This window comes from Meriones unguiculatus, chromosome 8 (assembly GCF_030254825.1).
Source record: "Meriones unguiculatus strain TT.TT164.6M chromosome 8, Bangor_MerUng_6.1, whole genome shotgun sequence".
NCBI lineage: Eukaryota > Metazoa > Chordata > Mammalia > Rodentia > Muridae > Meriones > Meriones unguiculatus.
In genome coordinates this window covers 31,715,066-31,735,606 of record NC_083356.1, presented here as the reverse complement: position 1 = coordinate 31,735,606, position 20,541 = coordinate 31,715,066, and the positions used below count along the sequence as shown (strand labels likewise).

General features: G+C 41.9%; 1 pseudogene; it reads right to left on the bottom strand.

Annotated features, from left to right (window-relative positions):
* Window positions 1-17,121: 17,121 nt before the first annotated feature.
* On the bottom strand, window positions 17,122-19,130 carry LOC110559466 (rRNA methyltransferase 2, mitochondrial-like; annotated as a pseudogene).
* Window positions 19,131-20,541: the final 1,411 nt, after the last annotated feature.

Genomic DNA, 20,541 nt, shown 5'->3' with positions numbered 1-20,541 from the left:
TATCTAACCCAGTATGCTTCTTTGTAGACAGAAACATAGCCACACTTTATATAACTGAACACATAAGCACGCAGAGACCCAGAGACATGTACAAAAATACACATACATTATGTGACTGAATCACTGCTGCTGAGGAGGCAGGCCTTCTTCATGTGAAGCCTGAATTTTTGTGCAAAAAAAAAAAGTGCTGGAAAGAGGATGGAGACGCTCGATGCTGTATATATAGAGTAGGTTTTGCCCTTTACAATAAGATGTTGCATTTCATTTTGCTTTCCTTGTTGCCATGGTATCTGTCTCTTTATTTATAACTGTGTCTGTTCAGTCGTATCCATGCACTTGAGAGGCTCCTCTGTTCTAAGAAGTAACATGCAAGTGTGGAGGTGGGGTGTGCAGCAGACAGAGATCTGGGTATTTGTCCTCTATTACTGCCCTCCCTGAGCTGTCTCTCCAGCTCCCCAATGCCCTGCCAACAAAAGGGTCTTTCTTGCATGTTGTACCTTTGACCTGGCCATGCTTGTCAGAATCGATGTCTGCAGAGTTCTCTGTGCCCCCAAGAATTGCGTAGTCCTGGCAAGCTGCTCAGCCTGTTTGAGATCACTTTCTTTCCCCCTTGCCTTTATAAAACAGGAAGGCTAAAGAGGAACTTACTAATGTCTGCTTCCAAACTACTATGTTTCCTGGTGTTTTATGTATCATCACATACAGGCTTCCTCTGCTATTCATTTCTTCTCTTCAAATGTCACCTCCTCTGAGAAGGCTTTGTTTATTCACTGACCTCTAGTAGATCCTTTTGGTGCTTTGGTCATAGCTCACAGCCTTAGATCTAATCCTTTTGTTATTTTTTTGCATGCTGGCTCTGTATTTGGAACCTCAGTGTTAACAGTCACCATCCCCCACTTCCTATATACTGCCTACTGCCTCTGCTGGTGAGCAGCCATCTGGGAGAATCCCAAATATTGAGGATTGGCTGTTGTCCAGCATAACCCTTAATCAAGGGAGGAATGCTGGGAGCAAGTGAATGCTCCCTTTTCCATGACATGAAAATTTCTAGGACTTCCCTGTAGTCTGGGCCTCAGTTTGTTATTTTTTTTTCTTTGGGATTTGGCCTGAAGTTTCTTCTTAATTGTTTTCTTCTTGTCTCTGTTCCTTTGTTCTACTTCTCTATTCATGGGGTTTCTCTCAAGAAACCTCCTAATGCATCACTCTGCTCTTGTCCCCTTGTCCAGGTCTGGTCCTAGGAAGACACCCTGAATCACCGAATCACCTTCTTTTTTTTTTATTTTCTTTTTTTATTAATTTTTCATCAATTACACTTTATTCATTCTGCATCCCCCCATAAGTCCCTCCCTCCTCCCCTCCCAGTCACACCCTCCCTCCTCCCTCTGCATGCATGCCACTCCCCAAGTCCACTGATAGGGGAGGTTCTCCTCTCCTTTCTGAACTTAGTCTATCAGTTCACATCAAAAGTGGCTGCATTGTCCTCTACTATGGCCTGGTAGGGCTGCTCCCCCCCAGGGGGAGGTGATCAAAGAGCAGGCCAATCAGATTATGTCAGAGGCAGTCCCTCTTCACATTAATATGTAACCCAATTGGACTCTGAACTGCCATGGGCTACAACTGTGCAGGGGTTCTGGGTTATCTCCATGAATAGTCCTTGGTTGGAGTATGAGTCTCTGGGAAGTTCCCTGTCAAAGCAGATGCTGAGCCTGATGGGCAGAGTGAATAGAATTTTATGTAAGAACTGGGAAATAGTAAGAGCTGGAGAGGACAGGGTCTCCACAAGGAGAGCAACAGAACAAGAAAATTTGAACACTGAATCACCTTCTAAATGAGGTGATTCAATCATCTATTGCCTTGGCCTTCGGCTTTTACTTCCTCAACTGAAAAGAAACTTGCTCTTCTTACCTGACCTTGTAGAATGGAGAATTAAATGAAGCAATACACATCCGGTCTGTCTGGAGTCATCTTTTTCTCTTACTTCCACCTACTTTGGGGAGGATCTTCTCTCAGCTAATCACTCATAGAAATGCCCTCTGAGACCTTCCCAGAAGTGCATTTCTTAGTTGATTTCAGATTCCAACAAATTGACAATCAAGGTTACTCATGAAGAGTCACCAACGTGAACACATGAGCAGGATGAGGTTGATAACAATGAACATGCCAAACTGGATGGGGATAAATCCACAAGGCCTCTCGAAAAATTATAAGAAACGTAGGAAAGCTGGGAGTCAGAGAAGTGTTCCTTGCCAGGGAAGAGCACACTGATTAGTTGTCTAGTGCCAAACACTGAACCCCTAAAACATACATGCAAACAACACTATATGGACTCAACAGGTTATATTTAAGAATATATAAAAATATTTATGTATATATAAACAAATACATATATGGACATGATAACAATTCATGGAAAACAAGGCCATGAATTTGAAGAGAAAGTAGACAGGGGTATATTGGAAGGTTTGGAAGGAGGAAAGAGGAGGAGAAAATGCTGTAATTAAATTTTTATGTCAAACATACACACACACACACACACACACACACACACACACATACACACAGATTACCCATCACATTGATACTGAGGGAATGAAGCCCAAACACAAATTCAATGCAATTACTGTGCCAGAGTCACAGCGAGCCAGACCCATCTGGTAGCTTCTCTGTCTAAAGATATCAAAGCTGCAAATCCATTAACAATGCAGGATCCAGCGACCAAGCACTTCCACTTTGCACAGATCATAGAAAACACTAGGTGTTATAAACTGATATGGGGAAAGAATACCAGAGGTTTCTTCTCCAGAGTTGGGGTCTCTTTTTGAAGGGTTCAAGGGGAGAGATAAGAGGGGATTGGGTAGGCACTTGAAAGGAGGACTATGTACTACTTTTCTCATCATTGCATGGCTTCAGTAAGGGCTGGATTTGTGTCTCTCTGAGTCACGATCCTTCCGAGTCAGGTGTAAGACACAGTACAAAGCTGGTATATAAATGTCTGGGACTTAATGCCTAACCCTAATTATAATGAATGCTATTTTTGCCTTCAGGCCAAGAACAATGACTTTGAAAAAGACCCAGAAAAATGAGATGGGCTCTGGAGACTTAGTTTGAGCATCTTGAACATTTCTTCTCCCTCTCATGTGTTTCTTCCCCAGACCTCAAAGACACAAAAGGCCCATGGCTCTGGCTTTGAATGCAGCAAGGGCAGGATAGTGAGAAGGGGGCACACAGAGAAGGCTTTGAAGGCTAAATTGCACATGAGGCTATGGGAAAGCCAGGATCAGAGAGCAGGACTAAAAACTCATCTTGGATGCTTGACATTGCTGGGATCCCCAAATGGGGAGGGACCCTTCTTAAATAGGACAGCTAGACCTTAGCAGCTATCATACCTGGTCACCAGGACTCCAAGAAGCCAAGAATCAGTTTTACAACGTGCTATTTCCCATTGACAAGTGCAGGAGGAAGAGGAGCTGCCTTACTGAGCCCCAGTTGCTTGTGGGTGGTACTACCAACCCACCCCATCCTCCGGACCCTCTGCCTGCCTTCTTGGCTTGCTAGTGTCTCTGTATCTGCTTTCCTTGCTTGTGTGTGACTTGCTGACTGTTAAGCGTCTTCATTTATTGATGTGCTCAGAACAACGGATCAAGCCCTTGGGAAGCAAAGGACTCCAGAGATCAATACACAAGGCAGAGAAACTATCGTCAGAGGATTCCAAGAATCAGTTTGCTTTGAACTCTGCTTAATTCAAGAGCAAGTGTCCCAAAGACAACATGTTCACTTTAATGTCTATGTGGCCTTGCCCCTTTCAAGGTAGAGGATTTGCCAACCTTGGGTGGCCCTTGATATTCTAACAGCAGCATCTCCTTTGCTGAGAAAACAAATAGCACAGGAGTGAGGTTCTAAGGCCTCACAGTGAATTCCCATCTCTGTTTACGCATGACTAGCTGTTGTTCCTAGGACTCTCACTTAACCTTTTCGAAGATCAGATGTTGCTTCCTTCTGTTCAAATTCAATCAAGGTGCTAACTCAATCATGTGGGTTATTTAAGGAAGACACCTACAGATACCCTGGAAGCTCAGAATTGCCTAGATGCTGGTTCCTAATATGTCTGTCTGATACTCACTGTGATGTGTTTGCTTGTTTAGAAACTTTGATCCCCTAATTTTTAGCAAGGCTTCTTTTTTGTAACCCTCAACTCCAATCTGGAAAATAATAATGTTAGCATTAAAAAGGGTTAATTAGTGAGTGGACTAACAAGTACATTCACAAGGGATCAGTCCATTTATAAAGCTGATGTATCCTGCTGCTGACTGTAAAACTTCCTTTGGATTAGAGGACAGGTAACTGGTTGGAGAAATGTTAAGATGTGTAAAGGAGGGCTTATCCACAATGTCAGAAAGAACATGAAGCCCAGGACAAACATTATGATCCCAAAGCCATCTAACCAGACAGGCCTTCCAGAACATAGGTAGAGATTGTGGGTGGGATAAAGAAATTGTGTGAAAAGAAGAAAAGAAAAGAAGAGAAGAGAAGAGAAAAGAAAAGAAGAGAAAATGAAAGAAGAGAAGAGAAAAGAAAAGAAAAAGAAAAGAAAAGGGAAAGAAAAGAAAAGGGAAAGAAAAGAAAAGAAAAGGGAAAGAAAAGAAAAGAAAAGAAAAGAAAAGAAAAGAAAAGAAAAGAAAAGAAAAGAAAAGAAAAGAAAAGAAAAGAAAAGAAAAGAAAAGAGGGAATAAAAAAGGCTTCCAAACTTGGTGCCATGGTTCTGTATGAGGGGATGCGGGGCTGGAGAAAGATGGTGGTTTAGGTTGGGATATATAGGTGATTTGCAGAAGGCCCCATATAAAATTGTCTGCCAGCTTTTGTAGCATCATCCCAAGCTCAGCTCTGTTCATCTGGTTTGCTGCAGTAGTACCTCACTAGGCAGAATTTGATGTCTCTGGTCCTCTTTAGACTAGGATGAGATAGGAAATAATATTAAAACAAAAGTAATAGGGAAAAATCTGAAGAGCATCACTGGTTCTTCAAGGCTGAAATGTGTCATGAGAGACACATGAGCTGTTCCTGGTGGTCAGTCTCTCTTCGTTCATAGTTGTCAAAAAAGCCACGTAGGCAGGATCCAGGTCCTTCTGTCTGTCATTAGTTGTCTAGCACCTGCAGGCAGAGTCAGCATTCTGTAGTCCAGTGAGGGCTAAAAATGGCAGCAAGGGCCTCAGTTCTCCTAAGTTCACAGTCCACCTGTGCTGGACTCAGTCTCTAACACTAAGCTCGTCACCTTCACCAACAAACAAAGTCTGCTCATCGAGTCCTGTTATTTGGACGGCACAGCCTCCTTTTGAGTGGGTTCTCAGAGTCTTCACTTACAGCCTTGGCTCTTGTAGAATGGTCTTCTACAAGACCAGAACAGTATCCAGAATGGTTGCTGGTAGATGGATGAATAAGTACACACATGGACTTCAGAACCAATAGTTTCTATCCGTGAGCCCCTCAGAGTGCTGTACAGATTCCGTACTATCCCTTCAAATGCAAAGTAAACGAATAAATATAATGTGTTATATGCTTTTAGCTTTTGCCCTACCAATTGCAAAAGCTATCCAGATAGGTTCTTTACTGTCTTATATTGCCCTACAATTTATACAAGTTTTCTACATATAAAATAATATGTTTGAAGCCCTAAAAGTGACTCAGTCAATAAGGTGCTCTTCATGCAAGCATGAGTACCTGATTTTGGATTCCTATAACCTTAAAGGAAACGAAGTGTGGTAGCCCACATTTGTAATCCTAGCACTAGAGAAATGAAGACAAGTAGATCCCTAGAGCTCACTGACCAGACAAGCTAACTGAATCTGTAAGCTCTAAGTTCAGTGAGAGACTCTGTTTCACAAAATAGGTTGAGGGACCGATTGAGGAAGACTTTCAGCAATACACATGCACACACATACACACACACACACACACACACACACACACACACTAGCATGTCTACACATATATACCACATGCAAAACTATGATAGTGCTTAATAGAATTTTATAAACTATATGATCTTCTGTTGCTGCACCACCTTCCTCTTTGTGAATCACTGGTAACACATGGCTCCAGATTTCTGGGCTGTGGATGACTCCAGGTCTCAGTGTTGATTGTCTTCATTTCCTCAATCATTCAACCTAAGTTGAAATGATGTTGAGATCTTCCGGAAGCCTACTGTTTTGAGCTCATGGAGTTTACTATCCAACAAAGAAGAGAAACAGTGAGAATGCTGGGAGTAAGTGGCTCAAGAGTTGTAACCTTGACTGAAAGCTTGTGTGGAGCGCATCATAGTAAAGATTCTGCACGTGGCATCATTTTGCAAGCCAGAGTTGTGTGCAGGTGGCATGGCTGTGCTGCCCATTGCTTTACTGTTGTTTGAACTGAGATTCAGAAGGGTCTGGTCTTCAGTGCCAGGCAGTGACTAATGGGTGGTTGCCCTGTGACTGAACCTGCACTAGTGTACTTTCAGTCTAAATCCCCAGCCTCTACGTGACTTAGATCCAAGAACTGATGCAAGAACATGAGCAATATTTCCAAGTGCAAGAGCAAAGTCCCTTTGTGAGAGTTCCCTTGGTCAGAGGGCCAAGAGCAAGGGAGAAAAGAGCAGAGCCAGGCTAGGTTACTCTTCAGCTCTTGCATCTGAGGCCAAGAGTTGGGTGGGGCATAGGAGGAAACAGAACTTCCCTGAGACAGCACAGCCAATTGGGCCTGAGCCATCCTTATTAATTGCCTAGAAGAGCTCTTTTCTTTTTACATTTTGTCTCCTGGTCCCAGGACCACTCTTAGCTTAGCAATTTTTCTCTCTTTAATTTTGTTTTCTCTCTCTTTTTTTTTTTATTAACCAGACCTGACAAGCACAAGGATGGAGCCACCACTTGTTTCCATAATCGTTTGACGAGTATGTAATGAGAATTACTTATCAGATAAATATGCTGCAATTAGCCTGGAACTACAATACCATCTGTGGTGTTTTGTATTTGTGTGTGTGTGTGTGTGTGTGTGTGTGTGTGTTTTCTTAAATCAAGTGTGTCTGAAGTTGCTGACAGGAGCTCTCCTGGTGACGCACAGATAAGCCCTGGGCTGGGGGTGGGAGTGGAGTTGGGGATCCTATGAATGGACATGGATGGCCAGGTGTTGGGGACATAAGGCTGCACAAAGTGAGAACTCTTCTGAGGACTTATTTGGTGGGGCTGTATGGCCATTTCTGGCTGGGAGGTATGAAGAAACTGTCACTCTTGAGGTTCCAGGCTCCTTGGGAGAGAGAAACAGTCAGGACACATCTGTTCCTTGTTTTAATCACTGTGTTAATTGGCCCTGGAAGGGAGTAAGTGCTCTGTGCCGGGGAACACTATGTAGTTCGTAACACATGTTTGATAAATATATACAGAATTGAACTACATAAAGTATTCTGTCAAGCCCAGATTGACTTTTCCAAGTTTAGACAGTTCCTTTAAAGACATGACATGGAGGGACCCAGTCAGGAAAACCATTGTGGTAGAAACAAAACAGAACCAACTTGGAAAAATATAGTTGTTTAGGTTTGAGCTTGAAGAGGTAAGCACAGTCAAAATTGACCTGTAAAATCCCTTTCAATCTTCTTTGCTTACTCCCCCTTTATAAACTGCCATTGTAGACCCTGGCAAGCTGGGTAACAGAGGTCACAAATGAAATCCCACTAGAGCTGACATTTGGCTGAACTTAATAAAAACCCAGCCAGGGCAATAGAGCCAAATGAACACCTGAAAAGAGGTTCGCCCCACACACAAATCAAAGAAACATAATTAAAGGAACGAGGATGTATGTTTCCTGCATGTTGATAGTAAAGACCTAATGTTTATGAGACTGGAACTTGTGAGGGACCTGGAACTTGCATTCATCACTGTGGGGCATAAGCAGCAAGTGTTTAAGTTAGTATGCTGCTCCATCTTGCAACTAACTTGCTATCAGTGCGCTGGGGAGACAGCAAAGTGTGCACAAGTTGTCATGCCCCAGGGTAAAGCCAGAGTCACTGGTAACAAGTGACGAAAAAGGAAACACAGGAGAAAGAAGAGTAATGAGGCAAGGAAGAAGCGTCAGGAAGTGGGGATGGGGAGAAAGACTCACCTACATGATGTAGTCTGAATGGGAAAGGTATTCTGTAGATATCTGGACTCTTTGGAAAGGTTATGGAACTTTTAGGAGGTGGAGCCTTGTGAGGAAGGCGAGACAATGCTAGAGCAGATCTTGAGCTTTTGTAGCCTGTTCTCTCTCTGCTTCCTGAGTGCAGGTACAAGGTGAACAGTCAGCTTCCTGCCTGCTGCCATGTCTTCCCTGCCAAAATAGGCTGTATCCCTCTGGAACTGCAAGCCAGAATGAACCCTTTCTCCCTTAGATTGTTTTTGTCAGGGTTTTTAACATAGCGGCAGGAAAGGAAACTTAGACATTGGTCATTAATAGAGAAATGGATAAAATGTTATATAATTTTGAGATGTTATAGTTAGTTAAATTTATAAACTATAAATTTATAAACACATTTACAGACTTGATATTTAATATGAAACCACACAGCTGTAACAAAACTATATATTTTATATATATATATATTTCTATTAAATGTATAAATACATTTTAGGAGCTGGAGAGATAGTTCAATGCTAAAAGATTTGCTGAATAAATGTGAAAACCAGAGTTTAGATCCTCAGAGCCCATGTAAATGCCAAGCCGAAATGGTGAATCAGCTGTAATCCCAGTGTTTGGAAGGCAGAGATGGGAGGTTCCTGGAGCAAAACAACTAGATAGACTAGCTGAACTGGAGAACTCTCGGTTAAAAGAAAAACAATCAGAGATTTTAATAAAAGTTACTTCAATATATAATGTGTATAGTAATGAAGCAAGAAACCTGACATCAACCTCTGTCCTTTAGATGCATGCATATGCATGCAAACACACATATGCACCCACATACACACACACACACACACACACACACACACACACACACACACACACACAAACACACGTGCATGCATGCCAAAACAAAATGAAAAACAAAAACACCCCACATGGTTTGATAGGATTCAAATTTCTTTATCCCTATCACCTCCTGAAAGAAGGAGAACTGAATGAGTAAGTTTGCATGTTGTGTTTTACTTTTTAATGGTGTCTGAAGCAAATCTCGAGGTGGAGGGTTTTGTTGTCCCTTCTCTGTAGCTTGTAGGTTGTTCTGTAAGTTAGGCAATTAAAGCCAAGCAGCTTTTGGCATGCTTGGCTGGAAAGCATAGAAATGGACAAGCTAAGGTAGCACTCTTTCTCAGCTTCCTAGTTTAAGGTGTTTCATTTTCTTGAATATCATCTTTCAGATTTAAAATCTAATTGTCACTACCACCTCAAACCCCAGATATCCACACACTTAATAGAACTAGGATTGCTTATGGCCTTTAAAGACTTATTTTGCTTATCATGATATACCAGGTGGTCTGGATTCTGAGCAAGGACCTTAGTATCTCACAAACAAGAAAAATAAGAAAGCACAGCTGAGGTCCTGTAGTCATTATGAGGAGCATAAGAATTAATTTTTATATAAAAAAGGAAGTAGTTGCGTTCAGTTGTATGGTCTCTTAATCGATTCTACCTTTTAAAAAATTCTAACCTCTGATGTTATGGAGATGCAGGAGGTGGCAAGCCTGGGTACTCTTCCTGCCTATCTGTACCTCTTCATCCATTCTACTAGGATGCAAATTTTTCAGAGCATAGTGTTTACAGCATTGCTGCTCTCTTCTTGAAGATAAGCCAGTTTGCATCAATTTTAACAATGACTGTCCCTACAGTTTTCCTACTTGCCAGACACCGCTGGAGACATTAGGTTCATTGTTCCATTTATTCTCCACAACTGCCCTAGAAGATGTGTACAACATTCTTATCTTACGGAGACAAACAGACTAAGAGATGGTTTCCAAAGGCATGCGGATGCAGCAGGGCTGTCTCGGCGTAATAATGTGTCTTTGTACATCTGTGATGGATATGACAGGTCTGTTATATTCATATATCGTATTCATTGAATAATCTGAGCTCATGTCAGTCCTATAAATCTAAACATAATCCCAGTTTTGTCCATGATATTTGCTCCACACTGCCTTCACTACATCCAGACCCGCATATGTGATCCACATGTTTGATTTAACATGGGTTTCAAGGCTCCATTTCTTTTATAAATCATGACTTCTCCATTCTTTCCTGAGATGGTTGATAACATCATGGTTCGTTCCACAGGCCACCATGACACCTTAGAAGGCAGCAAGTTCAATTTGTTCTTCACGCTCCATGCAATTCATCAGAAATCCCCCCAACACACACACACACACACACACACACACACACACACACACACACACTGCCATGGACCTGCCCATTTAATCCACCATTTTTTCTGTGTCAGATGGCAACCACACCGAGATCTAGTCTCTCTGTACAGCCCTCCTCTCGTTCACCTTCAATCTATTCCGTCCAAGCATTTGGTGACTTTGGTGAAATTGCTCACCGTAACTTCACGTATCAACCCTTTAACGTCTCCCTGTTAAAAAGAATGAGTAGTACGTGATGTGGTGCCTTACTCGGCCTATACCCAGGATCAGATTGATGGGTATTTAATTGTCAGCTTGCCATAAGCTAGATTCGTTTCGGGATAGACTCTAAGTGAAAGCTTATCTAGATAAGGTGGCCTGAAAATTGATGGGAGATGACTCAGACTAAGTCCTATCCCCTAGTTTTGGGTCCTAAGCCATATAAAACAGGAGAAAGTAAGCTTAGCAGTGAACGTGCATACATCCTTTCTCTCTTCTCTTGACTTTGGATGTGACCAGCTGCTCCAGATTCCTGATTAACTTCGCCATAATGATTGACCACAACTTGGAATTATAAGCATGATAAACCCATTCTTCTTTTATCATTCAAGAATTCCCTTTGTTAGTGTATTTTATTACAGAAGCAGAAACAAAACTAAGACAATAGAGTGTGTTGTGTGCTCAGAAAGACTCCAAGCTTGCTTTAATGCTCTACTGTCACTGTCCTGAAGTTTGTAATAATTTTGGAACAATGAGCCCTGCATTTTCACTTTGTCCTGGGCACCCTGAATTATGTAGATGAGTATGTCTGTAAAGACCTGCTCATAGCTTTTCTTTGACTTATCTCCTGTTACTCTCCTCATCCAGATCATCTCCAAAGACTCTGATCTCCTTGTTCTTCAAACACACCAACCTTGTTCCCTCATTGGGGCCTCTGCCCCTGCTAATATGTCACCAAAACGGTGTGGGTGGATACTTTTTCATTTCATTCAAATATGAGCTCAAAGGTGACCTCCTCTGCAATGTGTTGAGCACCCCACTAAATGAAGATCTTACATTTGCCTCACTTTCTCTCTCCAATTACCCTATCCTACTTTTAAAATAGTAGTTATCTCCATTTGTCTGTTCATGTTGCTATGACAAATTATATGACACTATACACTTTATTAAGAAAAGAGGTTTATAACCAAGGACTACACATGGACTGGACCTAGGCCTCCTACACAGATTTAGCTGATGGGAAGCTCCAGTTTCATGTGGGATCCCTAGTAGGGTGAATGGGGACTGTCTCTGGCATAGACTCTGTTGCCTGCTTTTTGATCATTTCCCCCTGGTGGGGTTGTCTCACCAGGTCACAGGGGAAGTGAATGCTCTCAGTCCTCAGGAGACTTGATGTGATGGTGTTGCTTGGTAGGGAGACTCCCCTTTTCTTAGGAGAAGAGGAGGAGCAATAGGGGAAAGGGAAGGGTAGGATTGAGAGGAGAGAAGGAGTGGGACTACAGTAAGGATATAAAGTTAATTAATTAATTAATTAATTAATTAATTAAAAAAGTAAGAAAGAAACAAAGTTTAGCTCACAGTTTTTGAAGCTAAAGAGTCCAAGCTTGAGAGGCCACACTTCTCCATACTGTCACATTAGAGACCTGTCTATGTACAAACTATATCCAACATGATGATCTTTATGCTTGCTTCTTTAGGCATTTGTTATCTCTCTTCTTTGATTAGGAGACAAGCTCCATGAATGAGGAGAGCAGATTGTTTCTCTTTTTTACTTTTTAAATATTAGTTCATTTTTATTTTATATGCATAAGTGTTTTCCCTGCAATATATATACAGCACAGGCATCATCTCAGGCAGTTCATTTGCCATGGAATTACCACTCTGCACCACCTAAAACCCCCAGCCTATTGACTGAATGTTTTGTAAGAGAATTAATGGCTACCCACTACATGGCAGATGCTATGTTATGTATGTGAAGCAAATATTTGGGACATGGGAAGAGCTGAAGTAAAAGTGAGAATAACATTAAGCGGAAGTGAAAGGACAGGAGGAGACATGTGAATGAGATCTCAGAGGCAACCACCCTGTGCTAAGCTGAAAAGCAGATATCCTTGGCAGAGGACAGGGCTGTGCAAAAGTCCACAGCTCCGACTTGCTTTTGGGACTCCACGGCAACCTTTCACCAAGCTTTGAAGTAGTTAAACTGATTAAATTTTTCCCAGGGAGAAGATGCTAAGTCAAGCAATTCACTCAATGACATGCAACAAAGAAGAGGCAGGATTTTCCTGATGAGGCCTTTGTGATCATCTGGAACAGGTCTGCACATGTCTTCTGAGTGAGATTCCGGGTCTCCTTATGACATCCAGACTTGAAGACAGAATTAGCAGGCGCTGAGTACATGCTGGGAAGGAGACACTGCGGCACGAGTCACGGATGTGAGTCATCTAAATTTTCTGCATCCTTATTCGCTTTTTAAGAGGAGGAAGACGCCTCAACAAGGAATTTAAATTCATGGTTTGAGTGTTGGCTCTGCCACTAGCTTACAAAGGGGTCTTTGACATACTAATTGCTTTCTGAGCTCATTTTCTGATATAAAAATAGATTTATTCTCATTAGAGAACTAATGCAATAAATAAATGAGCTACACTGTGAGCTTTGAAGGGCTATGCATATGCTGCATTTATTATTTTATCATCTTATTGTGTATGGTTATATTGCAACAATTATTTCTAAATTTATTAATAACATATCATATTATAATTAATAGCACCACCACTAAATATTTTTTCCAAGTGAGCTATGTTTTAATTGGAGATTGCATGGGACAAGGCACCCAATTTCAGGTAATCATCCACTAATTAAGAGCATTTGTTGAGCTTCTAGCAAGGGCCTTCGCTTTAGTTCCCAGCACTCGTGGTAAATTGCAGCCATGTGTAATTCCAGTTTTAGGTGGTCTGACACACTCTTCTGAACTTTACAGGCACAGAGCACATAGATAGCACACATACATGCATGCAAGCTAACACTCTACACATGAAATAAATTTAAAACAATTTTAATAAAATAAAATAAAAAGATAATTCCTACATTAGTACACACAATATTGTGATGTAAAACCCACTATTTCTGGAATGTCATAATGAAAACCCCCTTTTTTTAAAGCTCCCTGTCATGGTTTGAATGAGAAGAGCTGAATAGGCTCATAGAATTGAATACTTTCTCACCAGAGAGTGGCATTATTTGAAAGGATTAGAAGGTGTTTCCTTGTTGGAGAAAGTGTATCTGTGAAGGCAGGCTTTGGGATTTCAAAAGCCCGAGCTAGTCCCAGTGTCTCTCTCTTTCTGTGCCTGCTGATCTGGATGTAGAACTCTCAGTTACTTCTCCAGAACCAGGTCTGCCTGAATGCTGCCATGCTTCCTGCCATGAGGATAATGGACAAAACCTCTGGATCTAAACAAATCCCCATTAAATGCTTTCTTTTACAAGAGTTGTCATGGTCATGGTGTCTCATTATAGTAATAGAACACTGATCAAGAAATTCCCTAAAAATCCAGAAAAGTGATCAAGAGAAATGAGAGGTCAGTGTATTAGTTACTAATGAAAAGGACCTTGAAATGATCAGATCCCAGTGTTCTCATTGCTTGGATGAAATCTGAAACCCAGAGAGATATAAAATTTGACCAGTGCCCCAAGTAGTGCAATAGTAGAACTGGGCCTCCAAGTACAGCTTTTGAATAAGGTGCCTAATCCTTGGGGCACTATCAGGAAAAAGGCTGCTTTGAACTGAGAACTCCTACCTTCTGGGGACCTTATGCAAGAACTTAGCAAATGTTTACTGAGTACCTAGCACAAATGTTTACTTTGTGACTAGCACCTTGGCTATCCCTTTGGAGCTGATTGACCTTAAACTGCTTTTTGAGGCTTATTCATTCTGTGTGTGTATGTGTGTGTGCCTATTTTTGCCTGCATACAGGGTATGTGCACCAAATGTATACTTAGTGTCCATGCAGTTCAGAAGAACACATCGGATCACCTGAAATTGGAGTTACAGATGGTTGTAAGCTACAATGTGGCTGCTGGGAATTGAACTCAGGTTTTCTGTTAGAGCAGCAAGTGGTCTTAACTGCTGAGCTATCTCTCCAGCTCTAATATGTTTACATTTTAATGGACAAGAAAATATGCATACAAAAATACACTGCAACATGAATTAAATGATGGCTGGTGGATAACAATAGAAAGACTAAAGAAGAGAGATATGAAGTCTACTTATACATGGTCAGGAATGCCCGTGTTAAAAGGCACATGAAGATGAACTCTAAATGAAGAAGAGTTCTGTGCTTGTCTTAGGCCTTCCTTTTGATCTCAAGAGGGTTGCCCGTGTTTGACATGATGGTTCTGTTCAAGTGAGAAAGGAGAAGAGGTTGGCCAGCTGTGGTACCCTGTGCTTAATGCTTATTTGTATTTCATTAGGGACAACATATTACCATAAGAGAGGCCTTTCAGATTAATTTTCATGGGTCAAACTCTGTAACCTGGCTATTCCTGGATGTATTGGACTATTGGGAAAGCAAAGACTTCAGTTGAGATGATCATTTTGCCTCTATACAAAACTGGTTATCAAAGAATGGACAACATACACTAGGTAGGAAAATAATAGTGATAGTTTTACACGTCCTTCTACTTAATATTTGTATTTATTTAAGAAGTCCTTGTACTTAGTATATACTTTTCCACCTAATGGAAGCAAAACATGTACATGACACCTGTTTTTCCCTCTAGTGTCACTTCTTCCTGATTTAAGTAAAACATATACAGCACCCAATATTTTAAAAGCCACCTTATGTTTATGAAGATGAAGATATGCTCAGAATCCCTGATCCTGGTGTCAACAAAAAGTTCATCCAAGGCCAGAAACAGACAACTCCTATCTGTCTTTCTACATAAGAGAAACAACCTATACCCTTATATAAGCTGCTGTGTCCAGCTTTCTCTCGGTTATAGCTAAACGGAATTACAAGTGACAGAAGTCAGTATGAGAAATGAACAGCTTCCTTTTCCACCCCAGGCATCTAGCTGTTGCCTCCATTAGGGCTTGTACCTTGACCCACCTGCAGGAGAGAGGAGAGAGGAAGATCAGCATATCCTGCAACTCATTTCTCCTCTGATACAGACAAGTAAGGAAATGAAGTCAGCATCATTAAGATCTGAGGCCTACATTGCTGACAATGCTGTGTCCACTCCCCTTCCCTTTCCCTCAGCCTAGCTGACAGTCTGCTGCTGAGTCCTCATTCTAATACCCAAGGCACATCTGAAGTGAGACAGAAGCCTATATCCTCAGGTTTACCCCCTAGATTCAGCTAAAGTCCATGCCCTATTCTAACTGTCCCCACTCTACCATGACTGACTGGACCTTGGTGTCCAGGTCTGTCTTGCTAAGAATCCTCAAATGATATCTCTGATCATGTTTCATCAATGCTTTTCTAAAATCACAGACTGTGTTTTTTTAACAAGCTGTGCATTTCTTCATTCATAATTTATTGCATATTATTATTTCTGTTTTTTTCTCGGTTTGATTGTTTTACAAATTACAGTCTCCTCTTTAAATTAATACTGATTATGGCTTTCCCAGATGTGTTATCTTATATTTATCTATATTAAATCTCATCTAATTTGCTTCAAAACACTTGCATTCTTTTGTTCTTTCAGGGCCTCCAGTATTCACTGTTGTTTGGAATTTGGTGGCATTTGAAATGTAATCAACCCGTATTTCAAATTCAGAAAAAAACAAAAAAGTGACAAACAAAAGAAAAACTGTGGTGATGCATGCCTTTAATCCCAGCACTCAGGGAGGCAGACTCAACTGGATCACTGCGCATTCGAGGCCAGCCTGGTCTACAAAACGAGTCCAAGACAGCTGAGGCTACACAGAAAAACCCTGTCTCAAAAACAAACAAACCCTAGTGTTTATTGTCTACTGCATATCCAAGCTGGAATTCCCACAAAAGCACACAGAGGTGAGGAACTATTTACTATTTGTGCTGGAGCACAGTCAGGGAGTAGAGGATAATAATAGAAATTATGGAAGTCTGGGTTTTTGTTGTTGTTGTCTATTGGTTTGTTTGCTTGTTTTCATAATAGAGAAGATTGGTTTTGTATTTTGTTTCCAGCGCTTAAAAGCAACCTTGGGAGGAAAGGGTTTTTTTTCTTTTCTTTTCTCTCTTTTTTTTTTTTTTTTTTTTTTTTTTTTTTGCCTACTCATCAAGACATGGGTCTACCATTGAAAAAGGTAAAGGTGGGAACCTGGAGGCAGTAACTGAAGCAGAGACCACAGTGGGTGCTGCTTCCTGGCTTGCTCCTCATGTCTTGCTCAGCCCGATTTCTTATACAACTCAGCACCACCTGCCCAGGGGTGGCATCGCTCCTACCGGGCTGGCCCTCCCACATCAATCCCTAATCAAGAAAATGTCTCACACACTTGCCTACAGGCCAATCTGATAGAAGCGATTCCTCAGTTGGAGCCTTTCTTCCCAGATAAAGCTAAGTTGGTGATAAACTGACAAAAACTAACCACACCGATACGTTTGTTCACGCTGTGTGCATGTATGTGTGCTCGCACACGTGAGGTCATCAGGCTGAGCAGCGAGCACCTGTGCGCACTGAGCCATCATACGGGCCCCATTTTTATCATTTTCCATGACCCATGAATATATTTTTTCATCTCTTTAAAGACCTCAAGGTGCTGTTCACAGCCATGGTGCAGCTCAGATCCCAGCCCCGCTCAGGAAAGTGCTCTTGAAAGGGCAGGGCGGGCTCCCTGCTTCCGGCAGCCTTTCCAGCCAGGGTACTGTGTGGCTAAGAGGAACACCTCTGAAGATTCCTTCCTGCGGGCCTTGGGCTTCACGACCCTTTTGTGTTCTGGAATTCCTGGGTGTGTCTCTTTTGTAGCAAGTGGCTTCTGCTTCCCGCCCAGGTTTTACTCAGCAGCGTCTCCGGGGCTGCATGGTGTCTGCAGCCATGTCCACAAAGGTGAGGCACAAGCTGGTAAGCCAGTCGTGGTCAAGGTCCCGGATGCCAGTGGCATTGGGTGCCATCTCACCCAGAATCACGTCTGCTCTCCTTCCGGCAAGCAGTTCTAAAATTCTCTGGCAAGTTCTGGGGTCAGTCACGTCAGCGGGGCATAGAAAAGTTGCTCCTTCCAAATGGAATACGTGAAGAAGATGGACCCTAAGCACGAAGCCCACAGGAGAGCTGGGATCTGCGCCCGTGGAGTTGACTCTCTGCACTGCCTCCTGACTCTAGGCTCCCAGAGCCGCCCCACAACCCTGCACCCTGAGACCAGGCTTCAGGATATGATGCTTCTCATTCACCTCCAGGAGCTTGAAGGTGCTGCGGCATCGGTAAATCTCTGCCTTGCAGCCTTCACCAATGTGTCCTTTAGATGCCGCATGAGCACCAGTCCCGCCAATGTAGTGACACGCGGCTGTGTGGAACCTCTGAACCTTAAGGGGAATGCCCACCAGCTTTGCGTATCTTGCGGGCCAGAAGTGTGGACCTTCTGAGGGACTTCATAGAGAAAGCTTCACTTATTTCCATTCATTATTGCATAATGGCTACTCTTAGGAGTAGGAGATGATAGAGAAACCAGATCTTAAACCAGATCTTGAGTCTGACAAGCTCCTGTAGCCAGAATAAACACTCAGGCAGCAGGGCAGATGACAGAAGGCTCTGCCTGTACCAGATTTGACCACAATTGTCCTCTGCGGGGTGGCTGGGACTTTGCTGGCATAAGTTGCTGCACCAAGTGGTACCTCACAGCTTGATCCTCAAGGCATGAAGCCCCTATTTACAATATCTTTATTATGTGATGCCTGACTTTTCCTCCAGTTACCAATGGCATTGATGAGCCCAAGAAACACCCCAGTAGATCTCGTTTTCAAACTTAACTTCTGTTTTTAATCTTAATCAGAATCCTCACCTCTCATGATAAGCAGCAAATTACCTCTGTGACTCTACTAAATACTTTGATTTCAGCCTTTTGTTCTACTAGTGTGAGGAGCCAGCATAACCAGGCAGCAGCCAGTACCAAGCTTTGAAGAATATTTAAGATGGTACCTAGCAGAAATACCCCCGTACATATCTCCTAGTAACAACACAGTTAGTTCAACAAGGCCAAGGTTGCGTGTTTTGAAATTCAAGGAAATTGTCAAAGAAGTTTCCTGGGAATGATGGCCACAGGGCTAGAAAGATGAATATTGTCTGGTCCATTCATTTTGTCTATACACATAACTCTTCTGTAAAAGTCTTAGCTTCACGTCTCCCAGTTTTTTCTCTTTAGATACTGTCCTTTCAGTTAAACCATTCACCACTCAACAGTCCTTTTCTCAGGCCTCATCGACTTCCACACAAAGGAAATAGTCCATCTGTCAAAGTTGAACTGCTCAGACACTCTGTGGTCATGGGGCCTACTGAGATAGGCAGAGCAAGGCAGCAAACTATGGCAAGCACGCTGACAGAGCTAGCCAACCCAAGAACCAGGATTCGTGCTCTACCGCTGCTCTCGGACTGGGGTGCTGTCCCTATTAGCAGGAGAGGGTCTGGTACAACAGAAGCAGGTAACAAGGGTTAGCTGCTTGTGTAATTTACCTGTGATTTCTTGACAAGCCTAAGTTTAATCTATCATAGACAATTTCCATCATATATTTAGTGTTGCTATACCTGCCTACTATCATAACCTGGCAGAGCTGACAGTTCCCATATCTTGATGGGCTCCCTGAGTTGCACTGTCATTTCGTGTCTTGTCAACAGGTATTTGGGCCTTACTAAGACCAGCAGACTTTTCAGAGACTTTTCAGCACTATGTATTTCTCCATGATAAAAGCATATTTGTGAACCAAAATCTAGAGACCTAATCTGACTTCTCTACTCAATTTCCCAGGATCTCTGGTATTGTTTTCATTCACTGATGGCTATGATATCAGTCTGCTGTACTAAATGGGTTCATTACAAGGCCTCCTTCTTTTGATGCCAATTAAACTGGCATATTTTTGAGTTATTCCGTAGGCAGCAGAGTTCCCATATATTTATACATGCAACTTTCTAAATCCAAAGAGGCCCACCAATCACTTTGCCCATCTTTTGCTTTTAGGAAGCTTAAATAAGGTATAATAACTAGCCATGGAGTACTGTAGAGAGCGGACCTCCAAATAATCCAGGAGCCTAATTTCTCACAGCTTCACAGAACTTCATCAACACTCCAGTTTTAATAGTCATTGGGTTTATTTCCCACCCTCCACCAGAGTTGGGGTCTCAAAACCATGCCAAACAGTATGTTGGTTGTTGAATGCTTTGAACTGAAGGAGGCCTAAAAGCAATCTCTCTGGCCTTTTGTCCTCCTGTTTCTCATCCTATTTCCTCCTATGAAAAGTCACAGAAACTAGAATTCACCTCTGTAGAGGTGGGTCATAGAAACTAGAATTCTGGTTCCCCTCAGAAAACCATAAACCTGGAAAGGCCTCTCTTTAGCAGACTTGGAAAATTGGAAAAGGGTTATAAGATAATTATTACACAGTGGTCCCTCCATTCCCAGGGAGGAAAATATATGGGAAGACCAAAGGGGATCTTCATAGCCAGATCCTGATAGATTCGCCCCAAGTTTTTTACCATTATGATATGCTTTTTAGTTCAATATTCTCTTCGGACAACTCACCACTTTTCAGTCAGAAATAATATAAAATATGGTCTCTACTGGTTCTTGTTTTCATAATGCTCCTATAGCATTAAAAAAGGTCTTTGCAATATAATTTTTCTTTCTAATCTGTGTTTGTCTTTATCATAGGAATATCCTCTCTGACCCATGCATGACCCTAGTGATAAGTGAAGTATTATCTTTCCATTCATATAGAAGGCTTGTGAGTTTTGGTACATACCCATCAGTCTCTGACTTAAACATGTATGTGTATATATGTGTGTAGGAATAATGATATTGGTTTGCTTGATGGTCAGTCTCAAGTTTTGCCAAAGAAAACATGAGCACAAAAAAAGAGAGAAGGCTTTGTTTGTTTGTTTGTTTTCTTGTCTGTGCAACATATCTCACTTCAGTTCTTCCAGTTACAATAACACTGAGTTCAGTACTGTAGAGCATATGAGCTAAGAGCCCATTCATTGAAATGAAGAAATCACATACACCTGTTAATAGTAT